The 23,836-nt window shown below is 43.1% G+C and overlaps 1 protein-coding gene across 1 annotated transcript in view; it reads right to left on the bottom strand.

The window, feature by feature from the left end:
- The window catches only part of LARP4B (La ribonucleoprotein 4B), a 106,538-nt gene extending 83,028 nt beyond the window's left edge, over positions 1-23,510 (bottom strand). The window contains exon 1 of the mRNA XM_084620258.1: positions 23,137-23,510. The gene's annotated coding sequence lies outside the window, so the exon portion shown is untranslated. The remainder of the gene's footprint in view (positions 1-23,136) is intronic.
- Between the last annotated feature and the right edge of the window lie 326 nt (positions 23,511-23,836).

Here is a 23,836-nt window from a genome sequence, read left to right as displayed (position 1 = left end):
CTGGGGAAGTTAACCAATCAGACTGAAAAATGTTTTGTAAACTAACCAACCATGTTTTGGGGGCCAATCTCCTGATTTGTTGGGGTCTGGTGGGGTTTTTTTTTTTGGTGTCTCTTCAGGTTGGCAATACTCTAAGTGGGGCTTAAGTATATTGCCTTTAAAAACAGAGTTACACATGCTTGGGAAGACTATTTTGGGAATGAGAAGAAATGATTATTAATTGCTCATCATCTCAAAATATTATTTTCAAGTGCGTGTCACTCTCTCCACTAAGCATGCTTTTGTCCAGAATTCTTGCATCTAGCTTTAATGTTAGTTTCCACTGTTGAAAATGTTAATTCTGGCACAAAAAAGACGGACTGATCTAACATCAGCTGGCATGGTTGTTTTGATTTTAACTGTACTAGCCTCATTCTGGATTGGCTCATGAATATTCAGGAGTTTACTTGGAGACAATATGGTGCTATGCCTGAAAATAATTAAAGGTATTAAGGTCTGCTGCAACAGAGAAGGTTGGCAACCACTGGTCAACAGTGTACTTGTCAGCTGAGGTATTATTGATGGGCACTACCCTCCAACTATTGGCCACCTATGCTTATGGACTAGTAACGGTAAGTGAGCTGGATGCCATTCATGGCGATGTAACATCAGGATTGTGGGAATACAGAAAGATAAATCTTCTGAATTTGTCTCTAAACTCCTAACATGCCCTAACCAAGATTTTTGTTTTGATATACCTCAGGTACACCAGTTCCTTGCCCTCAAACCAGTTTCAGAAGATCAGCCTAGAGCACTGACTGAAGTTCATCACTAAGGAACTTATACTGCAGAAATCCAGAGGGGAAAAAAGAAGCTGTTAAGAACATAACAGTCATACTGAGTTAGATCAATGGTCCGTTAGCCCAGTATCCCATCTCTGACAGTGGCCAGAAGGGAGCGAATGAACAGAACAGGGCAATTTCAAGTGTTCCATCCCGCATCATGCAAGGCCAGCTTCAGGCAATCAGAGGTTTAGCAATACCATTGCTTTATTAGATGGTGCTTCCCTATAGACTAATGTATCAAGGCTCTGTTGGTAAAGGGGATTACTAGAGCTGTAACATTTGGGTCCCAGGAGCTGTTTCACCTCATGCAGCCACCCTCCCCATCCCACAGGTGGCAAGTGGGAATTTTGGATGTTTAAACAAGACACTTTTTTGACTATATGGTACTAATGTCTATTTCTCTCTCCAATATCTTTTCCCCATTTTGTTTTTTCACTTATTTAATTCCTCTCTCTCCCCACCCTTCCCATTATCCTCCCATGCTGGAAATTTCCTTCCCACGCCTGCTGAATATATACTGGGAAGCAACAGCCTCCCCTGGATTATATAAAACTTTTGCTGTTTAGCTATGCAAGAACCATACCCTGTTCAAGAAAATTTGCAATTTTTCATTTATTCACAAACTGACTTTATACTTCATCTGGTACATTTTAACAACGAAGGCACCCATAATTAAACATGTCTCCTGGAATATAAAGGGTTTTAATAACCCTATTACCAAATACATTCATTACTAATGATGACGTCACCATGCTCCAAGAGATATGTGACAAAACTTGACGATCATAAACTGAACAGAGATTGGGTAGGCCTCATTTTCTAGTTGCTTTAATTCTAAAACGAGAGACAATGCTATATTAATACATAAAAAGGTGAATGATCAAAAGAGGTCTGAATGAGGGCAGAGGCATTGTCCTTAAGGCTGAAACTGGCAATTCTGTAATCATCTTTGCCAATCTCTATGGGCCAAACAGAGATGATCCTAATTTTTTTCATACTTTATGAATATAAATGACAAGGTCAGATCCAATTATTATAGATAGAGACTTTAACGAAACTCTAGATCCAGCCTTTGATAAATTTCTCCATCTCCATATAACACCGCTAAAACCCGTCAGGTACTTCATATATACCTGCCTAATTCAGGCTTACAAGGTATGTGGCAATTATAGCCTCTGTCCTTAGGATTGCCCAGTTTTGTTTTGTTTTTTCCCCAGCAGGTCATTCAACACATTCAAGATTGGACTATTTCTTACTATTATCACTTGATAAATCCCATCATTTATTGTGGTACTGTTATATTGTTATAGTTGACAATGCTCCTATGCATGTCTTTTAGGCCTACAGGGTATGTACCCGCCAACTAAAATGTGAGATTGAATACCTCTGAAATTTGATACTCACTAGAGTTACCAAATGATGTAAGAACTTTTTTCTTTTTCTTTCTTTAAAACAAATGCTGCCATTTCTTCACCAGCTGCCACATTTTGGGAAGCCATGAAAGCCTTCCTCAGAGACTCTATCAACTATTATGCGACCTTTATAAAAGGAGTGGAGAGAACAGAGAATTGATACCATTGCAAAGGAAATTAAGACCTGGGATGAAGACTATGCTTCTGCCCTCTGCCTAAAGAAACTCAGAACCCTCATCGAAAGGTATGAAATCAATAAACTTCTGCCCCAAAAGGCAGAGTTTACGTTATTTTGTTTGATGCAAGATTACTGGGAATCTGGCAAGAAAGCTGGCAAGCTATTGGCACAAAAGGCTAACAGAAATGAGACTAACCAATTTATTTGAGCATGAGCTTTCGTGAGCTACAGCTCACTTCATCGGATGCATACCGTGGAAACTGCAGCAGACTTTATATACACACAGAGAATATGAACCAATACCTCCTCCCACCCCACTGTCCTGCTGGTAATAGCTTATCTAAAGTGATCATCAGGTGGGCCATTTCCAGCACAAATCCAGGTTCTCTCACCCTCCACCCCCCCACACAAATTCACTCTCCTGCTGGTGATAGCCCATCCAAAGTGACAACTCTTTACACAATGTGCATGATAATCAAGTTGGGCCATTTCCTGCACAAATCCAGGTTCTCTCACATCCCCCCCACCCCCATACACACACAAACTCACTCTCCTGCTGGTAATAGCTCATCCAAACTGACCACTCTCCAAGTTTAAATCCAAGTTAAAGCAGAACATCTGGGGGGGGGGGTAGGAAAAAACAAGAGGAAACAGGCTACCTTGCATAATGACTTAGCCACTCCCAGTCTCTATTTAAGCCTAAATTAATAGTATCCAATTTGCAAATGAATTCCAATTCAGCAGTTTCTCGCTGGAGTCTGGATTTGAAGTTTTTTTGTTTTAAGATAGCGACCTTCATGTCTGTGATTGCGTGACAAGAGAGATTGAAGTGTTCTCCGACTGGTTTATGAATGTTATAATTCTTGACATCTGATTTGTGTCCATTTATTCTTTTACGTAGAGACTGTCCAGTTTGACCAATGTACATGGCAGAGGGGCATTGCTGGCACATGATGGCATGTATCACATTGGTGGATGTGCAGGTGAACGAGCCTCTGATAGTGTGGCTGATGTTATTAGGCCCTGTGATGGTGTCCCCTGAATAGATATGTGGGCACAATTGGCAACGGGCTTTGTTGCAAGGATAAGTTCCTGGGTTAGTGGTTCTGTTGTGTGGTGTGTGGTATGTGGTTGTTGGTGAGTATTTGCTTCAGGTTGCGGGGCTGTCTGTAGGCAAGGACTGGCCTGTCTCCCAAGATTTGTGAGAGTGTTGGGTCATCCTTTAGGATAGGTTGTAGATCCTTAATAATGCGTTGGAGGAGTTTTAGTTGGGGGCTGAAGGTGACGGCTAGTGGCGTTCTGTTATTTTCTTTGTTAGGCCTGTCCTGTAGTAGGTGACTTCTGGGAACTCTTCTAGCTCTATCAATCTGTTTCTTTACTTCTGCAGGTGGGTATTGTAGTTGTAAGAAAGCTTGACATAGATCTTGTAGGTGTTTGTCTCTGTCTGAGGGGTTGGAGCAAATGCGGTTGTATCGCAGAGCTTGGCTGTAGACGATGGATCGTGTGGTGTGGTCAGGGTGAAAGCTGGAGTCATGCAGGTAGGAATAGCGGTCAGTAGGTTTCCGGTATAGGGTGGTGTTTATGTGACCATCGTACATTAGCACTGTAGTGTCCAGTAAGTGGATCTCTTGTGTGGACTGGACCAGGCTGAGGTTGGTGGTGGGATGGAAATTGTTGAAATCATGGTGGAAGTCCTCAAGGACTTCTTTTCCATGGGTCCAGATGATGAAAATGTCATCAATATAGCGCAAGTAGAGTAGGGGCTTTAGGGGACGAGAGCTGAGGAAGCGTTGTTCTAAATCAGCCATAAAAATGTTCGCATACTGTGGGGCCATGCGGGTACCCATAGCAGTGCCGCTGATCTGAAGGTACACATTGTCCCCAAATGTGAAATAGTTATGGGTAAGGACAAAGTCACAAAGTTCAGCTACCAGGTTAGCCGTGACATTATCGGGGATACTGTTCCTGACGGCTTGTAGTCCATCTTTGTGTGGAATGTTGGTGTAGAGGGCTTCTACATCCATAGTGGCCAGGATGGTGTTATCAGGAAGATCACCGATGGATTGTAGTTTCCTCAGGAAGTCAGTGGTGTCTCGAAGGTAGCTGGGAGTGCTGGTAGCGTAGGGCCTGAGGAGGGAGTCTACATAGCCAGACAATCCTGCTGTCAGGGTGCCAATGCCTGAGATGATGGGGCGCCCAGGATTTCCAGGTTTATGGATCTTGGGTAGTAGATAGAATATCCCAGGTCGGGGTTCCAGGGGTGTGTCTGTGCGGATTTGATCTTGTGCTTTTTCAGGAAGTTTCTTGAGCAAATGCTGTAGTTGCTTTTGGTAACTCTCAGTGGGATCATAGGGTAATGGCTTGTAGAAACTCGTGTTGGAGAGCTGCCGAGCAGCCTCTTGTCATCATGAATAGGTCGGAATATGAACAACAGCACCTCCGTTGTCAGCCTTTTTGATTATGATGTCAGAGTTGTTTCTGAGGCTGTGGATGGCATTGCGTTCCGCATGGCTGAGGTTATTTCATATTCTCTATGTATATATAAAGTCTGCTGCCGTTTCCACGGTATGCATCCGATGAAGTGAGCTGTAGCTCACGAAAGCTCATGCTCAAATAAATTGGTTAGTCTCTAAGGTGCCACAAGTACTCCTTTTCTTTTTGCGAATACAGACTAACACGGCTGTTACTCTGAAACCTGTCATCAGAAATGAGATTGTTGCTATTCTCGACAGTAACAAATTATATACAACAATTAAAACAGATTTAGAACTATGTTTAGCTGAAGAGGGTATTGGTAAAGATGCCCTAGTAACTATTCTAATGGATTGTCTAGGATATTCATCTCTAAGTCTCAGAAGGAACTTAGAGACACCCCGCTAGAAATCACAGAACTGACTCAGGCAATAAAAGAAATAAAAGGTTGGAAAGACTACTGGCACAGACTAGTTTCCTACTGAATTTTATCAAAAGTTCACCTCCTAGATTAATGAATATTGTCAAGGAGGCCAGGAATCAGCAAACTTTCCCACCACTCTAAGAGAAGCTGTAATTTCAGTTATTTCTATACCTGGAAAAGACCTCAGACTATGTAGTAATTACAGGCCAATTTCTTTAATCAATTGTGATACTAAAATTTTAAGCAAAAGCTTGTTATGCAGTTGGACTAAGGTCTCTAATATGACACACAAATCAGGTAGGCTTCCTTTATAATAGACATGGATCAGATAATGTGTGTCAATTGATATTATTGCCACTGAGAGATTCTAAAGAATCCTTAGCTGTCATTTCTTCAGATGCTGATAAGGCCTTTGACTATATAACCTGGGACTATTTTTTTCATGTAATATCAAAATTTTGATTTGATAACTAATTCATTGCTTGGATGGAGCTTTTCTGCTTTAGCTTGACTTAAAGGGTAATACCAATGGTATTATTTCTGCCTTTTGTTCCATTACAGAGAGGTCTGAGGCATGACTGCCCCCTTTCTCCTTTTCTGTTTGTTTAGCTTTACAGTGTTAAGCCATTTCCATCCAGGCAAATCAACATACCCATCATACCAGGATGGGATACGAAGAGAGAACAAGTTTATGCTCTACGTGGGTGATGCTCCTGTATTTGTCTCTAAGCCTGATACTGCTATTCCTAATCATTATTAATACGTTTGGACACAGGCCAGGACACAAAATTAATTGAGGGTAAATCAGAAATCCCGGGCATTAACATATGTGCAACAAGGGTTTTCATCACATTTGGACTTTCAATGGCAATCCTCTTGCATGAAATATTGAGAAATTCTGTAGCGATAATCAAGGTGGGCCATTGCCAGCAGTTAACAGGAACGTCTGAGGAACGGGGCGGGGAATAAACATGGGGAAGTAGTTTTACTTTGTGTAATGACCCATCCACTCCCAATCCCTATTCAAGCTTAAGTTAATTGTATCCAGTTTGCAAATTAATTCCAATACAGCAGTCTCTTGTTGGAGTCTGTTTCTGAAGTTTTTTTGTTGTAATATTGCGACCTTTAGGTCTGTAATCGAGTGACCAGAGAGATTGAAGTGTTCTCTGACTGGTTTTTGAATGTTATAATTCTTGACGTCTGATTTGTGTCCATTTATTCTTTTACGTAGAGACTGTCCAGTTTGGCCAATATACATGGCAAAGGGGCATTCCTGGCACATGATGGCATGTATCACATTGGTAGATGTGCAGGTGAACAAGCCTCTGATAGTGTGGCTGATGTAATTATGATGGTGTCCCCTGAATAGATATGTGGACACAATTGGCAACGGGTTTTGTTGCAAGACTAGGTTCCTGGGTTAGTGGTTCTGTTGTGTGGTTGCTGGTGAGTATTTACTTCAGGTTGGGGGGCTGTCCGTAAGCAACGACTGGCCTGTCTCCCAAGCTCTGTGAGAGTGAGGGATCATCCTTCAGCATAGGTTGTAGATCCTTGATGATGCGTTGGAGAGGTTTTAGTTGGGGGCTGAAGGTGATGGCTAGTGGCGTTCTGTTATTATCTTTGTTGGGCCTGTCCTGTAGTAGGTGACTTCTGGGTACTCTTCTGGCTTTGTCAATCTGTTTCTTCACTTCAGCAGGTCAAAAGGTCCCCCCGCCCCCCTGCTGGTAATAGCTCACCTTAAGTGATCACTCTCATCACAGTGTGTATGGTAACACCCATTGTTTCATGTTGTGTGTATATAAATCTCCCCACTGTATTTTCCACTGAATGCATCCGATGAAGTGAGCTGTAGCTAACGAAAGCTTATGCTCAAATAAATTTGTTAGTCTCTAAGGTGCTACAAGTACTCCTGTACTTGTGTAAGGTGTCTGATAAGAGCACTCTGTGCCTGGAAGTCAATAAGGAAAACATATACGTGCAATAAGCAATTTTAGGTTTGCTTCCAATGCTATTTCAGCTAAATTTATTTTCAGTGCTTTTGTCAAGCTTGAAGATAATGTACATAATGATACACAAAAAAACTGCTAAACAATTAAGTTGACTATACACAATATACCTGACATAAAACCGCGAGACAAAGGCAACGTAAGTTTAAGTCAATTTAACAGCACATGTGCCCTCACCCTTGCCAGCCACGGGTACACACCTTACTACGACCAGACATCACACCTGACAGCATGCCTTTACCCGATTACTGATTCCAAATAAACGCAACTGTCAATTTAAATAAACCATTAGCCTTCCCTTCTGCACATTGTCTTGCCATCCCAGAAGTTGGCAGAGTGGATTGTGGTCTGTGGTTTGTATGAACCTGTCCCTTTCCTGCCTTTTTGCTTGAGAGAACAGATTTAAAATTTTTATTAACGCTAATGTTAAAGTTATATAATATACAGGTTGAGAAAAGAGAGTGTCTGTACATCTGGGTATAGTGCTTAGATTACCTACAAATACAAAGCTTGTTTTTAAAAGTCATAGGATACAGAGTACATAATCAGCAATAACCTAAATTTAGGTGAATAAATTTAAGAATACAGTTTAAATATTAGAATCCAAAATACTACATTAAGCCCTGGTCTACACTAGGAGTTGAGGTCGAATTTAGCAGTGTTAAATCGATTTAACTCTGCACCCATCCAAACGACAAAGACCCCCCCTTTTTTTTTTTTTTTTTTTACTTAAAGGGCTCTTAAAATAGATTTCTTTACTCCACCCCCGACATGGGGATGAGTGCTGAAGTTGGCCTTGCTGGGTGGAATTTGGGGTTCTGTGGATGCAATTAGACCGTATTGGCCTCTGGGAGCTATCCCAGAGTGCTCCATTGTGACCGTTCTGGACAGCACTCTCAACTCAGATGCACTGGCCAGGTAGACAGGAAAAGGCCGGCAAACTTTTGAATCTCATTTCCTGTTTGGCCAGCGTGGCAAGCTGCAGGCGAGTGCAGAGCTCATCAGCAGAGGGGACCATGGAGTCACAGAATCGCAAAATAGCTCCAGCATGGACTGAACAGTATCTGATCGCTGTATGGGGAAAGGAATCTGTGCTATCAGATCTCCGTTCCAGTTTTCGAAATGCCAAAACATTTGTCAAATATTTCCCAGGGCATGAAGGACAGAGGCCATAACAGAGACCCGAAGCAGTGCCACGTGAAACTTAAGGAGCTGAGGCAAGCCTACCAGAAAACCAGAGAGGCAAATGGCTGCTCCGGGTCAGAGCCCCAAACATGCTGCTTCTATGATGAGCTGCATGCTATTTTAGGGGGTTCAGCCACCACTACCCCAACCTTATGCTTTGACTCCTGCAATGGAGAGGGAGGCAACACGGAAGCAGATTTGGGGAATGAGGAAGATGATGATGATGAGGTTGTAGATAGCTCACAGTAAGCAAGCGGAGAAACCGGTTTTCCCGACAGCCAGGAACTGTTTCTCACCCTGGACCTGGAGCCAGTACCCCCCGAAACCCACCCAAGTCTGCTTCCTGGACCCAGCAGGCGGAGAAGGGACCTCCAGTGAGTATCTTTTTAAACAGTATACATGGTTTAAAAGCAGGTGTGTTTAATGATTAGTTTGCCCTGGCATTCGCTGTCAGTACAGCTACTGGAAAAGTCTGTTAACGTGCCTGGGGATGGAGCGGAAATCCTCCAGGGACATCTCCATAAAGCTCTCCTGGATGTACTACCAAAGCCTTTGCAAAAGGTTTCTGTGGAGGGCAGCCTTATTCCATCCACCATGGTAGGACACTTTACCACACCAGGCCAGTAGCATGTACTTGGGAATCATTGCAGAACAGAGCATTGCAGCGTATGTTTGCTGGCGTTCAAACAACATCTGTTCTTTATCTCTGTTATATCAGGAGAGTGATATCATTCATGGTCACCTGGTTGAAATATGGTGGTTTTCTTAAGGGGACATTCAGAGGTGACCGTTCCTGCTGGGCTGTTTGCCTGTGGCTGAACAGAAATGTTCCCCACTGTTAGCCACGCGGTGGGAGGAGGCAAAATGTGACCTTGTAACGAAAGCACATGTGCTGTGTATGTAATGTTAACAGCAAGGTTTACCCTGAAAGAGTGTACCCATTGTTCTATAAAATGTGTCTTTTTAAATACCACTGTCCTTTTTTTTCCCTCCACCAGCTGCATGTGTTTCAAGTATCACAGGATCTTCTCCTTCCCAGAGGCTAACGAAGATCAGAAGGCGAAAAAAAACGCACTCACGATGAAATGTTGTCCGAGCTCATGCTGGCCTCCCACACTGACAGAGCACAGACAAATGCGTCGAGGCAGACAATATCAGAGTGCAGGAAAGCACAAGATGACCGGAAGGAGAGGGGGTGGGCTGAAGAGAGGGCTGAAGCTGATAGGTGGCAGCAGCATGATGAGAGGAGGCAGGATTCAATGCTGAGGCTACTGGAGGATCAAACTAATATGCTCCAGCGTATGGTTGAGCTGAAGGAAAGGCAGCAGGAGCACAGACCCCCGCTACAGCCCCTATGTAACCAGTTGCCCTACTCCCCAAGTTCCATAGCCGCCTCACCCAGACGCCCAAGAATGCGGTGGGGGGGGGCCCCTCCGGCCACCCAGCCACTCCACCACAGAGGATTGCCCAAGCAATGGAAGGTGGGCATTCAATAAGTTTTAAAGTACTGTGTGACCTTGTCCTTCCTGCCTCCACTACCCATCCCAGTGCTTCCCTCCTCCACTACCCCTCCTGAGCTACCTTGGCAGTTATCCCCCTATTTGTATGATGAATTAATAAAGAATGCATGAATGTGAAGCAACAATGACTTCTTTGCCTCTGCAAGCGATGATCGAAGGGGCAAGGGTACCCTGGTTAGCTTACAGGGAAATAGAGTGAATCAAGCGGGTGGCGGGGGAGGGGAGATCATCAAGGAGAAACAAACAGAACTTTCACACCATAGCCTGGCCAGTCATGAAATTGGTTTTCAAAGCTTCTCTGATGCGTACCGCACCCGCCTGTGCTCTTCTAACCGCCCCATGTAACCAGCGGCCAGGCGATTTGCCTCAACCTCCCACCCTGCCATAAACGTCTCCCCCTTACTCTCACAGATATTGTGGAGCGCGCAGCAAGCAGTAATAACAGTGGGAATATTGTTTCACTGAGGTCTAAGCGAGTCAGTAAACTGCACCCGCGCACTTTTAAACGTCCAAATGTACATTCTACCACCATTCTGCACTTGCTCAGCCTGTAGTTGAACAGCTCCTGACTACTGTCCAGACTGCCTGTGTACGGCTTCATGAGCCATGGCATTAAAGGGTAGGCTGGGTCCCCAAGGATAACTATAGGCATTTCAACATCCCCAATGGTTATTTTCTGGTCTGGGAAGAAAGTCCCTTCCTGCAGCTGTTGAAACAGACCAGAGTTCCTGAAGATGTGAGCGTCATGTACCTTTCCCGGCCATCCCACGTTGATGTTGGTGAAACGTCCCTTGTGATCCACCAGTGCTTGCAGCACTATTGAGAAGAACCCCTTGCGGTTTATGTACTCGCCGGCTTGGTGCTCCGGTGCCAAGATAGGGATATGGGTTCCGTCTATGGCCTCACCACAGTTAGAGAATCCCATTGCAGCAAAGCCATCCACTATGACCTGCACATTTCCCAGGGTCACTACCCTTGATATCAACAGATCTTTGATTGCATTGGCTACTTGCATCACAGCAGTCCCCACAGTAGATTTGCCCACTCCAAATTGATTCCCGACTGACCGGTAGCTGTCTGGCGTTGCAAGCTTCCATAGGGCTATTGCCACTCGCTTCTCAACTGTGAGGGCTGCTCTCATCTTGGTATTCTGGCACTTCAGGGCAGGGGAAAGCAAGTCACAAAGTTCCATGAAAGTGCCCTTACGCATGCAAAAGTTTTGCAGCCACTGGGAATCATCCGAGACCTGCAACACTATGCGGTCCCACCAGTCTGTGCTTGTTTCCCAGGCCCAGAATCGGTGTCCCACCGCATGAACCTGCCCCATTAGCACCATGATGCCCACATTGCCAGGGCCCGTGCTCTGTGTCCAGGTCCTCATCGCTCTCGTCACCGTGCTGACGTCACCTACTCGCCTGGTTTCGCTTTGCCAGGTTCCGGTGCTGCATATACTGCTGGATAATGCACGTGGCGTTTAATGTGCTCCTAATTGCCAAAGTGATCTGAACAGGCTTCATGCTTGCTGTGGTATGGCGTCTGCACAGAAAAAAGGCACAGAACGATTGTCTGCCGTTGCTCTGATGGAGGGAGGGCCTGACAACATGTACCCAAAACCACTTGTAACAATGTTTTTGCCCCATTAGGCATTGGGATCTCAACCCAGAATTCCAATGGGCGGCGGAGACTGCAGGAATTGTGGGATAGCTACCCACAGTGCAATGCTCCAGAAGTCGACGCTAGCCTCGGTACTGTGGAAGCACTCCAGAGTTAATGCGCTAAGAGCATTTTGTGTGGGGACACACTATCGACTATATAAAAACGATTTCTAAACGCTGACTTTATAAATTTGACCTAATTTCATAGTGTAGACATACCCTAAGGGAGTGTCTGTCAGTGTCCCCTACACACCCCTCACACCCAGAGCCCTTCCGTAACAGTGAATATCCTTTCATGTGAGGGCTGACACTTTTTTTTTTTTAAAATAGCGTCTAATTGAGGACAGAGGGTTGCTCAAGTTTCACATCTAGATTTCTCATACCCTAGGCAAGTGTCTTAGTTTTAGGTCAACGAGCAGCTAACACTAGGCCAGGAATTCCCTCACTCTCAAGAGGAGGCATTCACAGCCTCTGCTACCTCAGACAAAAGGGGAGCGCATCCCAAATGAGTAGTCACTACAACACTACTCCATCACTTTCCTCTGAACTCAGTTTGTAACTATTTAACCTCCCATATGGTCTCCTTCCCTAATTTTACTGCTACCCCTACCAATAGTATTTCACCAATGAGAACAGCAGTGGAGTTAATTGAGGCAATTCCTCTCTATCAGCTGGGCAACTGCGCAGGAGTTGCAGGCAAATAAACGTTATCTTCTGTTATTACGGGGCACAATGAGGAAACCAAACAAAATTAATATCATTTGTGAGGGTGTGGGAAGGGAAAAAAAAAGAAGATGGGAGGAAGAGAAATGGGTTTGTTTCTTCCTTCCTCCTCCCCAAGGGAGCATCCTCAGCAGCAGCAGAGTACTGCAAGTAGAGCACTGTAAATGTTGCTTTGGGTGCTGGAGCTTCTAGAGTGAAACTGACAAGTCAAGCTGATTTCACTCTGCTACTGCTCTGAAGGGCTACCTGCAGCAGGGCAGATGCCAAGCCCCACTGTCAGACATCTAAGTCATGTCAGGTGGTTGCATTTGTAGTAAGATGCAGAATTCCCACAACAGTCTCAAGTGAACTCCTGCATTGAAACCAAGGAAGTGAGCTGGTTGGTCAGTGATCACTTACCTTTTGAATCAGAAACAGAAGAACAGTTGTCTGACTAAAAAAGGCAACATAGTCTAGGAACAACCACAGAGTTGGGAGCAGGGGTCAGCAACATATCCGTACATGGACACAAGCATCTGTGGTAAAAATGTTGAGGCCCGTGGTAATTTTTCAAGAAACGTTGAATGATTGAATGACATAACCCACCCAATGTCCATCACTAAGTACGGTAATTTTCTTAAGTGTCCTTCAAGCAATATGGTGGTGCCGACCTCTGGTTGGGAGCTAGGAGCTTCAGAGTTCTAACCCCAGATCTGCTTAATTAAACTCAGTTAATCTTTGCCTCAGTTTTCATTTTGTACAACAGGGATACTACTTCCCATTCCCACTTCACAGGCTAAGGGGGGTAGTTAGTGTTTGTACAGCATTTTGAAAAATTAGAGCTCTATAATATTTAGAATTATATATCACATACTTCAGTACCTATTGACTACAAGCTTGGAGATGGGTGGTAAACAGGTGTCTCTTGCTGAAGATGAAACCATAGTTTATTAATGCCTACACATTCAGTGATCAAGGACCAGAAAACCAGAACCAGGTGAGAGGAATCAATTGATTTTTCTGCACTTATTAACTTTTTTGATCGGTTTTATTATTGTTTCACCTACTTTGAAGAAGAAAACTGTAAACACTTCGATAAGAGCCCTGAAAAGCTGTCTAGTTTCACTGTAGTATTTACCTGTTTCAGTATGCTCTGCCAGGATGCCATTTTGTAAATTTCAAATCTAAAATGAAGCTCCTCAACAATCTTTAGACAACCATATGCCTAGAAACAACAGGCTGGGAGATCATAGTCTCCAGCACTTACAGCCTACAACTGTCACAAATGGCTATGCTAGCTCTTCTTACACCAACGAACAAGTCCTGCTTTTAAAGCAGAGCTGAAGAAAGCACATTTATACAGGAGAAAGAAAACTGTTTTACAGCTCAAGTTCAAGACCACATTAAAGAGAATCAGTTAATTCACCAACACCAAATTGCTACAACGTTCTGGCCTTCATAGTCTCCATTAAGGCCATTTGGATTAAAAGCTGCATAACATTTCCATCCCCACCCTTTTAAGTATGCACACAGAAAGGCAGAATGATCAACACACACAGACTGAAACAAATAAATGTGTTCTGACAACAGAAAAAATAAAGCTGCTCTTGGACTTGATGGAGGGCTATGGTTGTGTTACATCCATGTAGATGTTGTCTACACTGGCTCCTCAGCTGGCCAAATCACAAGATTTAAACTCCTAGGCAGAAGTGGTTCAGAAGACAGCTAACAAGAGCCTCCTAGTCAGATCAAAAGATTTTACAGGTTTACTAATGATTTTAGTGAAAGTATGAGCTGATTTATTTATACACATATGCACATGGTGCTCCAAACAATACAGTTTAAGAAAACATGGTTAAGTAATCTCACAGCTTTGCAGTATTCCCCTCCAAGCTAGTCAGCAGTTTTAAGTAACAGTCATGGTCACACATGACCTTGTGACTTAACAAAAGGTTCAAGAAGAGGCTTAAAAAGGTTCACCACTTAAGGCAAAAACCACACTTGGACATTTCAAAGATTCTACACTTGCAGCAAGATTAGTAGTTTTGTTCTTCTATTTCTCACTCACTACATAAGCAAAACTGTAAAAAATTCCAGGTGCCAGACACTGAGCCACAATGCATTCTAAATAAATCTAAATCTAAGAGTGAAGGAGAGGGACAGGGGGAAGAGGAGAACTGACAAGTTTCTCTACATTTATTTCACATGGCTATTAGTCCTAGTGGTCAGGTGAAGGTGATGAGAGATTCACATGACTAAGAAAAGCCTCATGAACGGGAAATTCATCTAAGTGCACACAGGACAAATATTTTTATAGGGTATGATAAAAGTTGTAGTTTGTTTCTAGAAAGCTATTGAATCTTAGATTGAAATTTGCCTTCAGCAGTAAGTGTCCATAGTCTGCAAATTTGGGCATTAGAGCTGAGTCCCTTTTTCCCCCGACTGTAGTGGAAAACTTAACTATAACTGGTTTCAGAGTAACAGCCGTGTTAGTCTGTATTCGCAAAAAGAAAAGGAGTACTTGTGGCACCTTAGAGACTAACCAATTTATTTGAGCACGAGCTTTCGTGAGCTACAGCTCGCTTCATCCGATGAAGTGAGCTGTAGCTCACGAAAGCTCATGCTCAAATAAATTGGTTAGTCTCTAAGGTGCCACAAGTACTCCTTTTCTTTTAACTATAACTGACACTGGAAGGGGTTTACTGATGACACAGATTAAAAAAAGGGGGGGCTGCTTTTTTTCCCCATTGGACTATGATTTCAGAGTTTGTCTTACACCTCACCTCTGCAACTCTTTGAGTACTTCTCTTTCGAGGATGCAGATGAAGTCCAGAAAATTAATGTTCCTCTAATATTTCCACTGTCTTAAGAAGCAATTATCTATGACCCCATCTAGAACCCAACTATTGCTTAAAGGAGCTCATCTATACTGCTGCCGCATCAACAAGACTACAGGAAAACCTCTTTCACTTTATGGTAGTAAAGATAAACATAAGCTGCTTGCATTGGCTCTTACCAACTCAATCATGGGAGTCAGCTTTCATGTTAATGCTGAAACTTTTGCTGACTTGTAATGCAAGGCTTTATTCCTATTTCTGAGTAACACACAATGTTTCTTGAAACTGAAATTTGAATGTTTTGTGGGGTAAGGAACACAGCACATCTTAATTTACCAACATCATTGGAAACAGAGTTTAGACATAGGGTCACTTCAGAAATTACGCTTAGGTCCTCAAAATAAATGGTAGAGCTGCAAAGTAACTCCTTAAATCATTCAAGGCCAGTGCCAAGACATATCACCCAATATTTCATTTACACCTCTAGAGCTCCTTGGAAGGGACTCAAGCCTTTAACAGATGCAGTGATTCACTACAACACCCTCGAAGGAGACAAGAAGGTTTATCCATTTTATATATAATGGAGTGTCTTCCCCAGAGCCACGTCCAATTTATCAGAGCTGGGACTAGAACAGTAAACTCAATTAATTCCCTGTTCTGTAACCACTGTATCTTACTTCCTTTTCCTTATTTACGAAGATGACATTTACGTTTTCCTCACCATTCCCCTCTCCTGTCATCAAGAAGACTGGGTAATATACTCTTGCAATACTGCGAGCTCTGCTAGAAACTCTAGGAAAAACAGTTTTCAACTTGAAGTTTAAGGTACACATTGCCCCCTCAAATTAACATATGCTAGTTTGATGCAAGACAACCCCCTGGCACTCTCTCCACCCAGACATGGGCCCTAGAGACAAGAAAACCAGCACCACCGCTGAGGGTGTCCCAGAGCCTCAAGAGAACATCAGAGATTGCAGCAGAATCAGAACTATCCAGAAGGACCCAACAGAACCACATTAGCCCTGGAGTACACCATTAACTTTCTAAAGCTCCAGAGCTTAGAAATACCATGAAGGTGACAGATACAGGAATTAGTTACTTTTTGTAATTTTAGTTTTTTAGAAGGTAAAGCCACTTGAGAGCTGTGATTAGCACAAAACCCCCTAATTTGCTTTAGTTTAAAATGGAAATGAGAGTATACTGGAAGGTTTACTTTTTTAGCTTCTCAGAATGCAAGTCTTCTAGTTGAGTCTAAGACAGGGTCAACTTATTTGATCATACCCCCCGTCTTCATGTCTGTAGAAGTTTACAGCACCCTCCCCGCCACATAAATACATATACTAATATGTGTAGCGGCGGCAGCGCTCCTCTCAAATCTGTTTCCCCCCCCCCCCCGCACTGTTGCACAAATGAGCCAACAATCCACTGTAAAACGAGCAAAAGCAAATCTGCAATTGTAGTCCATGCTTACAATTAAATGGGCACACCGCCTCATAGCGAACGGATTAACAACAGATAGCAACGACTTTGTACAACGCTATGCAAGCTAAACAGAACACTGTCAAAATGCACAGCACCATCTGAGGACTGGATAGGTCTGGAGGAATCAGCTTTTCAGGTTATTCACTGGTGTAGGTAAAATGTGGACAATAAATCTCATCCCCCCCCCCCCACCGCCCCCGCAAAAGCTTCTCATGCCCTCCCTTCCCCGAGTATACTCCACACCCCCCAGAGTGGTCTGCCCCTCCAGTTTGAAAACCTCTGGTCTATGATACTGTAGTTTCATATTTCAGTACAACTGTACACCTCTAAAACAAAGGCATGATTTAACCCAACAAGAAAAGAGAGAGAAGTCTAACTCTGGGCTGACATTTTGCCTTAAGTACCTTCCCTTGATAAACCAGATACTACCAAGGTATTTCTTCTTCACATTGCTTCTCTTCATGTGTCAGTATAATAATGCCTGCATCTGAAATTTTCCATGCACTGAAGTAGTGGGTTTTTTACCCATGAAAGCTTATGCCCAAATAAATCTGTTAGTCTTTAAGGTGCCATTGGACTCCTTGTTGTTTTTGTAGATACAGACTAACATGGCTACCCCCGATACTTGATACCAAGGTATTGACTGGAACACTGCCTCTTGCTCTAGCAACCAGAGACAAGACTGAAAGTTTCACCTTGAAGCTATAAAGTTAATTTAATGGGCACTACCAAGGTTTAGGTCAAAAGTCTGGTCTAATTCAACAGATCTTAATGGGCTTATATTCTAAACAATTAAAATATATATTCTAAAAACTGCATATTTTGAGTCCACAACAAACGTTTTCCTTATTTAAGTAAAAGAGCATTTCATTTCAGTTTGAGACATTAGATCATTTGATTTTTTAGGGCTTTGAGAAATAGTCTCTAACCTTCACATGCAGTTTGCATGATTAATCAGGTTTTCTAAGAAAGTGATGTTATCCAACCAATTTGCAAAACTGCTTAGTTTAAGACCCATTATATATTTAATGTTTTTTTAAAAATTGGCAATCAAAAGGATTTAAAAAGTCACTGGGACATTTGCTAGAGTTAGGACTGACCAGAGCATATAACGGGGAAGCTATGGCAGTACTGGTACAACATGTTTTCTTCAACCACAGCAGATCTTTGGAGCATGACAGCAAAACAAAAGTGCTGACACATTCAAAGCCCAAGTGGGAGTTATACTATGAGATCAAATATAATTGATAGTACAGGCAATGAAAGAAAAAGCTCTTAAGAACTAGCTTTCTTTCAATGAAAATGTTGGCTCAATTCATGAAGATTCTTTTAATAAAAAATGGTTAAATTTCTTTTACAGGACAATCTAAAGTCAGTTTCCTTCTCAGTTTCTCTGGAGGTCACTCCAAAAAAAACTTTTCCAATGTAACTTAAGAATCTTTTAGCTTATGCTTGTGAATGTCCTAAAGGTAAGATCCAAGTCTTTATAAACTATATTAATTTCAAGTGGTCACAAATGTATGTTCATTAAACTTGCCATTTTCCTCACTTTTAGGACATTCTACCTTGAATTATTGACCATGATTAGGTAAGATTTTATATTTGACAAAAAGTGAATTAAATAGCTCAATGGAGGTTGATCACTTCAACATTATTTTTTGCAACTAATCCATGCTCCAGCCCACAACACTAATGCACAATCTTTTAAAAATAAGCAAACTGGTACACAAGAGACACCTAATGTAGTTCACTTTTATTGATAGCTAGTCTGACAGTCCCGTTTGTAATCAGAGCTACTGGTAATTCAGGTTTTTTGGCTCATTGTTAAAGGATGGACTTGTTCCAAAATTTCAGCCTGGATTCAAATCTAATACTCCATCCTTAAACTTTCCCCACAAGTCAAAATACTTTGGCACAATGCACACTACCATATTGCTCTGAAACCGTGTCAATATCTTGATACCATGGAGCAAGATAAAATGTCAACGTGCATCAGAACCCTCGGAATTTTTTGGTCAAATAGTTTTCACGCACAAATGTGGTTCTGGGGCAACTGAAGTGAACCACTTCAATGTTTTCAATTTCTTCCCATTCTCCCCCCAAATTCCTCACTGCTTTTTTTTATTTGGCCAAAACTTTGTCGAATTTACAAATAATTTTCAACCCAATAAACAAATGGAAAAAAAATTGAAAAAAAAAACTTAACTGTTCATTTCAATTTTTTAAATGAAACATGTATTTGTTTCAAAATGATGTCATTTTGAAATGTAGATGGATTTGTTTAAAAAAATATACACCCCACAAAACATAAAAAACTGAAAAAACCCTAACTGAAATTTTTGTTTCTTGTTTCAGTGAGAAAAACCAGTTCAGTCACTGAACTGAAAAGAAAACCCACCAATTATTCACCCAGCTCTAATCATAACACTTTGGAGAATCTTGTTAAATGTCACAAGCCAAAGTGCATCAGGTGAATACTTAGATGAGAAACAGAAAAATAAGAAGTGCTATTCTCAGCTACCTAGAAGAAGAGTAGGGAGAACCGTGCAATCCACTGTGCCATCCTTCAGGCATAACAGAACTACTTATCAGAGACTGGGTGGCAACATAGGCAGGATTAAGGACGCCAACCCCAGTGACCTAGTCAAATTCCATTGTGGATAATTATGTTCTGCCCACTTTTGTTCCAGTAACCTGGAAAAGTTACTGTTCACTTCCTATCTCTGAACTGCTGTGTAGGACTATCAATTAATGTCTGAGTTTTGTTGGTGATAATGGAGAAAAGATTGCCACAGTGCAGGCATAGAGCATGTAGTTCTCAAAAGCACCTGAGGATGGCAAAACACAATATACATCGTAACTCAGTTTAACAGCCATAATTAATTTGTTTCAGGAAGTTTAAGACACTTATTTTAACTGTCCGTTTAATTTTGCTCTATTCTTCTTTTGGTTTCTTAGAGTGAGAAATTTTGAAATAAGGCAGTATTGACTCATTTAAGCATAAAACCCTCCAGCCACTGGGTATGAGTAAGCAAACTGCTTTTGGACATTGGCCGGTTGATTCATCCGTTCCTTGTTTGAACAATGGTCAGCACTAGCAAAGCTTCGTTGTGGGGCAACCTGAGACAGCACCATAACCTGTAAAAGTACCATTATGAGTATCAACACTAAACAAAGATAAAAGATTTTAGTCTTACCAGAACTTCAGCATAAGGTTTCCCGAGACAATTTTTAGATTAAGCTTTGTAACAGGAGTGTCTGATGAAGCAATTAGTTTAAAAAAAGTCACTAACCACAAATAACTATTTAGTTAATATCTTGTTTCTCAAGACTTATTACTAGAATAGCAACATCTTAATACAAAGTGCTTGGCAATATCTTAATCAACAAGGACATACAGTTTGTATCTGTTCACATTTGACTAGTACCAGCTATTCTACCAGCGAACACCTATATATATATATTTTAAAGAACAAAATGCTACAACTTCCCATTTGGAGCCTATCATTTTTGACAGCACATCTCCCTGATATAATGAGTCATCATGTCATGCCTGAAAAATATGGCTTTATATTTCCCAAGCTTGAAAATAGGTTTCCTTTGCTTATCCAACCTGGTCTCTTATACCATCTTCTTTCTGCCAGTGATTCCAAACATTGATACTCCATTTGTTAGCTTTTCTTACAACCATCTTTCTGCTTTGATTTGTGGAGTCCTCCCTGACAGCACAAAATATTTTACCTGAGCTGGTTAGCAAGGCCACTACCCTCTCCATTTAAATCCTTCCTCAAGACCCATTTCTTCCAGGACAAACACAAGCAACAAGTTGATCATGTGATTGACTTCTTTCTTGTAAACTGACTGCTGTTTATGAAAAGTGAAAGGGTCTAAGGTAGGGAATGTGGTACAAGGACACTGGAATCAAAATTGGGGAGATAAAGGTGATGAATGGTGCAGGGATAACAAGAGACAAAACTGTTCAGTTTAAAGGTTCCTTGGTTATTTTTAACTGATAAGACATGCATCATCAAAACTCTGATCACCTTGCTTGTACTTTATACCCCTTTCCCTGTCACCTTTCGTTATCATTGGCTTGGATTGAATACACTTTATGTGGATTAATGAATATGCCTTCCCTCCATGTTTTCAACATATCGCATTTTCAGAGTTACTACCAGCTAAATATTCAATATTTAATATAAACAGTTATAAAAGTTTATCATTAAATTACCATGCCCATTAAGCTCATTAACTGATTTAAAGCTAAACCCTATCGCCAGTTATGAGATTTAAAATGACGACAAAGAACTGCAGTTCTTCACAAAACATTTAGCTTAGACAAAAACTCTTACTTTTCATTTCTCTAAAATAAGGCAAGTAGTTAATATTTAACTCTATTCTCATCAGTTTAAAGACAACTTCTGAGAATGACCTAAATTGTTATCAGTGTCTCAAAGGAAGAAAGGGTCCTGGTCTAACACCTCCACGTTGTTCTGTAACAGTGTTAAAAATAAGTTCTCAGCTGTAAAATCATGGAAGCAAGTTTATTTCAACTGATGCATGAACCCGATATTTAGATTGAACCATACCTTTTTACATGGTATTCTTGTATAAAGGCATGCAATATGAAGTTAAAAGCAAGTGATACTAGTTACAGATTATTCCTATGCAGGCCTTTTTCCAATATATAAAAGTGTGGGAATTTGAAGACAAGAATAACCAGGAGAAAGGTACTATAAGTTTTAAGGTGGTAATGCACTTATGACATATCTTGAAAATATACCACTACTAGTTAAGGAAACACTTTATGCTTTACCACAAGTGGGAAAAAACACCTTTCTTGTTCGAATATGGATTTTAAAAAAACAAACCAACCTAGTTTTTTTTCACTTGAGTTTCTATATGAGTAATCATTTATTCCAGATGTATTAAACCAATTAAAATGTTTAAAATGTTACTGTATTATTGAAAGCTAGACCACAATACAAGTTTCAGCATTCTGGGGCAGAAAAATATCCACTTCTATATACCATATAGAAAAATAAAGCACTATTTACATTATACGCCTCTCAGGTATCATCCCAGTTCTTTCAACATTTAGAAAGCTAAAGTCTTATCCTAATAGCGAAGATGTGAAACTACTGATAAATGTATGTTGATTAACTTTACATTTCAGAACACATTTTCTTAGAAAGTTGATTTGATAAGGCGTACAGTAACTGACATGTCAGATATACAGCCCTAGAGATGAGTACTCCTCAGGTAAGTTTGGGGGGAAAAAATATCATTTGGGAAATAACGGTAGTTCTAAATAGCCCAATCAGATTCACAGCACAAAGTGAAGTTTGGAAAAAGTTGCATAAAGGGCTCCAACGTGCAACCCCCTTCTCTTACTTCACTTAAGTTAGATTCTCAACCAAATGTTGTTGAACTTTCAGATGAAAGCCAGAAAAACTAGACCACAGACACGATCTAGGAGAGCAAGTAATAGACTGGAATTCAGAATTCCTGATTTTTAACCTCACCTGTGACTCAAACTGGCTCTGAAACCACCTCTCCCTGTGACCACAGGCAAATCTCAACTTCACTTTGCCTCAATATCCACACCCGCAAAGTAGAAATGGTGATATTCTTCTGCCTCACAGGACTTACGTGCAACATGGTGATTGAAAACACTGAACATATAAAGTAGTAATTTTGAGTATCTGTACAAACTAAAATTAAGAGGGGAAAACTTGGCTGAAGCAGCAAATGGAGGAACCAACAGCAACCACACTTGATAAAAAGCAATATCTGAGGACCCAATACTTTTTGCTGGTGCTTCTTTTGGCGGGTTCCTACACGTGCCTTTGAAGCTCCTAGGCATATTAACTCATTTGTGTCCAGGGGAAGATTTGCCTACAGGAATCCAGGCAGCAGCGCCTGGCTGAATGGGGCAGGGCAAGGACCCCACGTCTCCGCCCGCTAACGTATCTTTACACGACACCCCCGCCCCCATCCCGGCCTCGAGGGGAGCAACGCTGCCGCGGGGCCGGATCTCCGCTGAGACTCCCTGTCAGGGAGGCCAGACCAGGGCGGGGAGGCAGAGCCGCTTTAGGCAGCGACTGGCTGCGGCTCCAGGCCGGGAGATCCAGCCCCCGGGTAGGGAAGTGCGCAGGACGTTCCCCAGCAAGGCCGGGCAGCTGCCGTGCGGGGCTCTGAGCAGCCGACACAGCTCGGGGCCCCGGCCCGGCCCCACACCGAGGAACTCGCACTCGCCACGACCAGCAGCGCCCGGTGCCGGGATCCAACTCCCGCAGCAGCAGGATCTGCGGGTAGGAAGATGGCGGCCCTGGCCGCCTCCCCGGTGAGAGGAGGTGGCGGGTCGCAGCACAGGGAGGAGCCGGAGCGAGGCCGGCCAAGGGGAGGGAGTGGGCCCGGGGAGGCCCCTTCAACCCACCTGTCACCAACAGCCACTGCCACCCAGGCCGCTCACGTCTCCGCTGAGGTCGATGCCGGGGCCGATGCCGGGGTCTCCGCGGGGGCTGGGGCCTCTCACTCCTGCCGGGGTCTCCGCGGGGGCCGGGGCCTCTCTCCGCCGCCGCCACCACCACCACCAGGGCCTCGCTGCTGCCGGATCCCAGGAGGAAGAGGATGGAGAGCGGGACCCGGGGGAAGGAAGCGGCGGCGGCGGCGGCAGCAGCGGCGGGAAGGGGGGGGGCGTGGACAAGGAGGAGGCGGCGGCGGCACTTGGGGCCCAAAACGTCTCTGATCCCAGAAGCAGCAACACCCCGCTCGCATGAGAGACCCACAGCCCCGCTTCCGGCTCCTGGCGGAAGTCCCGCCTTCGCCAGCGGAAGATATTGGTCGTCGCTAAAATTTCCCCAGCCCGCAGCAGCCGCCGATGATTGGCGGAGCGGACTCCGCGCGCGGTGTGACGTCCTTCGGCACGTGACCAGGTGCCGTCACCAGCCCTGAATGAGCGCGCGGAGCGGGGAGGGCAGTTCCCCTTCTCCCCCCTCCCCCTCGCACCGAGCACACCCACCGGAGGAATGTGACTTCTCCGTCGCCGTCCCTCGCTGCTCCTGCAGCCGGAAAAATTAAAGGGACCGGTACGGACAGAGAACTAGTCACAGTGTCCCCCACCGGGGCGTGCTACC

The sequence above is a fragment of the Lepidochelys olivacea genome (assembly GCF_965140295.1).
Source record: "Lepidochelys olivacea isolate rLepOli2 genome assembly, chromosome: 2".
NCBI lineage: Eukaryota > Metazoa > Chordata > Testudines > Cheloniidae > Lepidochelys > Lepidochelys olivacea.
The sequence above is the reverse complement of the archived record's forward strand: the minus strand, read 5'-3'. Positions and strand labels throughout refer to the sequence as shown.